This window comes from Aphelocoma coerulescens, chromosome 20 (assembly GCF_041296385.1).
Source record: "Aphelocoma coerulescens isolate FSJ_1873_10779 chromosome 20, UR_Acoe_1.0, whole genome shotgun sequence".
NCBI lineage: Eukaryota > Metazoa > Chordata > Aves > Passeriformes > Corvidae > Aphelocoma > Aphelocoma coerulescens.
Window position 1 is genome coordinate 7,226,004 of NC_091033.1, and position 4,751 is coordinate 7,230,754.

Here is a 4,751-nt window from a genome sequence, read left to right on the forward strand (position 1 = left end):
AATCCCTGAAGTGTGCAAAACCTGGTGAGTGAAGCCCGGGGAATAACAGCACTACAGAACAGTGCCAGGATGCACAGCACTGCTCAGGCTTTGCACTTCTTCTGGTCTTACTGTTATTGCAGAGAAGGCTTAATTTAATGACACATAGCTGAAAAAAAAATGAGTCAATGACATGTGGGCTGATGAAGATGGAACAAGGATCATACAGAGACTGCAGTGTCATCATTCCTTGTGGGGAAATCAGATGACTCCTCACACTGCCCACCAGCAAGCAGCGGGCAGGGTTGCATCTCTCTCAGAGTGAAAGGGACCTTTTCTTCTTTCAGACATCAGTCATGGCACAAAGGACACAGCAGGATCCAGCAAACCAGTTGGTAACTACTCATCTGTTCTGGCAGGCTGCTGGTCCCTGCTGAAACTGTGTGCAGGGCTCACAAACGGCTTCAAGGCTCATCTCACAGTCTAGCAGAGGAAGAGGAAGTTTCAAACGTGAACCTTTCTGAATTCCCTGCCAATCCACTGCAGAGAAAACCCAGCCACAGTCAGGATTCCCAAACTGTTGAGAAGCTCCCAGATGTACAGGCCAGGATGTGCAGTCCCCAAAGGGATCAGCTTGCTTGGCCCCCAGGATGTGCCCAGCACAGAGCTCCAGCCACCAGACCTGCTCACCAGGAGATGAGGACCGACCACGATGTTTGCTCCTCAGTTATGAGCTCAGGGGTTACAGGAGCCTTCCCTGGCTCCCACCAAACCTGTGCCTTGGCCAGATGCTCTCATGCTAAGCCAACATTTGTGGGCAAGGGTGACACAACTCACCCAGCTGCCACTGAGCCCATCCCTTATGGGCTGTCCCAAGCCGAGCCCTCCCGCCAGCTGGGAACCGCCGGGCCCCCGGGATGTTCTCATGCTCCCCTGGGTGGGAAAGGGCAAAGGGCTGGAGGTCAGCCCTGTCCCGGCCACCCCTGGGGACAAAGCACGTGGGGCTCTGCCCTCCAGAGAGAGGTGGGAGAGCAGCACCTTCCCCAGGGGACACGGCTGGAGCCCACGGCAGTGGCAGGCATTGGAGGACAAGGAATGACGAGCACAACAGCAGAGCAAACGTCGGCCTGCTTCCTCTGCCCTTCCTGCAGACACCAGGTCCCTTGTGCCCTTGCTGCTCCACTCAACAACTCCGCTTTGTAGCTGGGGGTTTTGTTTTTCCTGTGTGGCTGGTGGAGCAAAGCTTTCCTCCTGGTGCCCCGGAGCTCAGAGGCCGGATGAGAAACTCTGACTGGCTCCAGCCGGGAAGAGGCACCAGCCAGGCGGGCAGGAAAGAAAGTGCTGTTTGTTTGGAGCATCCATAGCAATTGCTTGCACAGGCCATGAATTAGGTCTTGAATTCAATGTGCACACTATAAGGGACTAACCCAAAAGACCCATAGTGGGATCCTGCAAGGCTCATCAGCTTCTTCTACAACTAAACTCCTTTCTCGCTCTACTTCAGAGTGAACTGATCTTAGCATCAGCCCCTGGGACCCCTTCCAGGCTACACAGGCAGCTTTCTGGGGCAGAAAAAAAAAAAATAGCAATAGGCTATAAAGAAAAAAACCTCTCAAGTCCACAACATTGCGGTGTTTTCTGAGTCTGCTACATCATCTGGCAAAGGCACCTGAGCTCTGTGGGGACACTGAGCAGTAACTCTGGCAGCACCAAGAAGTGTTTGTTTGCAGTCAGATTTTTTCTTCTGGCTCAACTCAAAACTGTTCTCTGCTGGCTGGACCTAGAGCAAGGGCATAAATCTGGGGTAACTTCGATTTTATACCATGAACTACCTGTAAATGAGCTAGAAACATAAATGCCTAACCTTCGCCAGAACACAATGAACAAGTTTTCTTTGCCAAAAAAAAACCCCAACAAACAAAACACAGCAGCAAAAAACTCCAATACCAGTGTGTGTGTTCCTAGGGATACCTGGAGAACAGCAGGTGAAGGCTGGGAGCAGGAAAGGGGCAGGATTGCGACACGGGAAAGGCAGGACCACGCATCACAACGAAGCAACTGTGACATCTTGTGGTCACACTCTGCTCAAGGACCCTGAGGTCTGACTCATCTTGGTTCTGAAAAAGAAATACTCTGTGGTTGGGAGAATCTAAGAAAAACTGATGAAGATAAGGAGGAATACTATGTCCTCCCAGGATGCTCCAAGGTGCCTTTTACGAACCCTGTTTCATTTCCAGATGGTATAAAGGGCATTTGCTTTCTTGACAAGCTCCAGTCTCTGTAGAGCTCAAGCTCTATAAAATTTTCTAACATCACCAATTTTGACTTTTTAGCACTACAAGAGGAAACTGAGCCCCACATGTCTGTGAGCAGCTTGCTGGAACTATGAGGCAGCAGAGGATTCCATTGGCATCATTGCCAGGAAGCAGAGCCTGGCTTTACCTGGACTAGGGATGAGGACTGAGCTTGTACCCACCAGCACAGAGGTTTTAAACTCAGTTCTGATTGCAGACTGCAGTGTTTGGGGTGGGCCTGTGCCAAGACACCTGCAAGTTCAACCTGTGCTGACAGCGCAACCTTGTCATGGCGACACTGTGCCCCAGGTAGAGGGTGGGGTAAATTAACCATACAGTCTAAGAAAATGACTGGAGAAAGAAGATGAATGAAGGGCTAAAATAGAATGATGTAAGTCTGAAGATAATTCTCCATGGCAGTATCATCAGCACCTGTGGATCACGTTATTCTGCCCATTCGAGGAATTGAGGGTGTGGGAAAGATTAACCAATTAGGGGCGGCTGTTTGCTTGTTAAAATCACATTCAAATGAACAACTTGCAGTAACACAGAGCCAGATCATGTCTTCTTAGGTTACTACTATAGAAATATAGGGAAATCCCAGCAATATCCTTTCAGCGACTGATGAGGGATAAATGGGATAAGGGAACCAAGGCTATCTAACCTGTAATAGCTGAAGTCCCTATCATGCTGCACTTTCATTTGTTTCAGGAATCTTTCCCTGTCTCTCCTGAAATTCCAGCATTGCTGCTGAGTGCAAACTGACGAGCACAGCTCTGGAATCACTCTCTGCTGTAAGGACTCACAGAGCAGCTCCTCCGTGTGAACAGTTTGTAAAGCAACACGAATGCTTCTGGGATAAAAGACAAGGACAAAATGCTTTCCTACTGTAAATAAACCAAAATTATTTTCCTCCAAGTGTCTCAGGAGAACATATGGATGTTGGTCCAGGAGTGGATGGGGAACATCAAAGGAGTAAAGCAGAGATATTCTGGATGTTGAATTTCAATGCGTGAGTGGCATTTCCTGTTAATTAAAATTCACAAGGAGGCTGCTAATGTGAATGGCTTTTGTGATGGTTGTTGGATTTTTACATTCCTAGAGAAATGGTGCATAGGCAAGCAAAGTTCCTTTAAAATAACACAGTCAAAGTTATAGAAGGTCACTACAGAACTTGAAATACCCTTTCCTGGGAATTTTCATATCTCTACATGTATCACAGACCCTTCAAGACTAATGGGGTTGACTTGCTATTAAAAGCTGCTTTTGGCAAATCTTAGCACTAGCAGCAGCAAATTGAATCAGAAATTATTCATGCAGGCCTGTTCACCTTTGAACCCCAGAAATACTAAATCTTAAAATCTCTGTTTAAAAAAAATAATTAAAACTCAAGTATGCCAGACAATGCTTTCATAGATGCCTGGGTATAAAGAGCAGAATTAGGTAATGCTGCTGTCCTCATGCCTTAAATCAGATCCTCTGAGGATCCCTGGGAACCACAGGGGCTGCTGGCAGAGCTGGCAAACAGGTCTTGGACTAAAGAAGTTTAGGATCCACGTGCTTCTTACACCTTTCCCAGGTGTGCCAAGGCCTCCTTGTGGACCTTGGGTAAGTCACTGGTCCCCTCTCTGCCTCAGTTTCTCACATTAGCCCAGAGATCACAAACCTGCCCTAGCTGCATTTGTGGAACGCTTCCTGATCCCTGGATAGACAGTGCCAAGGCATGCCAGGACCCTCGAAGTGATTTTTGGAGACTTCTACACAAACTCTGTGGTCTCAGCTCTGCTTTCAAGCCCAAGGAAAACCATTCTGGATTCAGTCACTGAGGATGCACCAAGTCAGAGCTGAGACCATAAACAAACCTGTGACCCCAACATCTGTGTTGGAGCTGGACTGGATGTTACCCTTCGGAACTGGATGATCCCAAAGCCCTTGCTGCCTGTCCTCCAGGCTGCAGGGGCAGAGGCAGCTCTGTCCCAGTGGCTGACGAGGATCCCCTGCAGCAGCAGCAGCAGCAGCAGCAGCAGCAGCAGCGGCTCAGGGCAGTGGGACCGCGGGGCTCCTTCCTGCGGCGCCTGCGGGCATAGCCTGTTCCCTGTTCCCTGGCCCGGGACAGCAATCCCGTGCTGTTCACGGACAGCCGGCTGAAAAAGCAAACTGCAGGAAGCAATTTTCCCTCCCCATTCAGCCCATCTTTGCTAAAACATGATGAGGAGCATCCGAGCAGAACGACAGCACCCAAACCCAGCACAGCCAAGCAGAACAGGGATTTGGGGTATGCTCAAAGGCTCTTGAGCAGAGCAGCCTAGAGATGCTGGGCCAGCGGTTTTCCCGTTGCTCCGCTGCTTAACAGGACTGCACTGCCCTCCTGCTCCTCCTGGGGAGCCACGGCCAAATCAGGGATGAAGCTGGAGCAGGAGGAGGCTCGGGCTTTGCTTTTCTCCCCTCAGTCTACAGAGCAAACAGGACCATGTGACG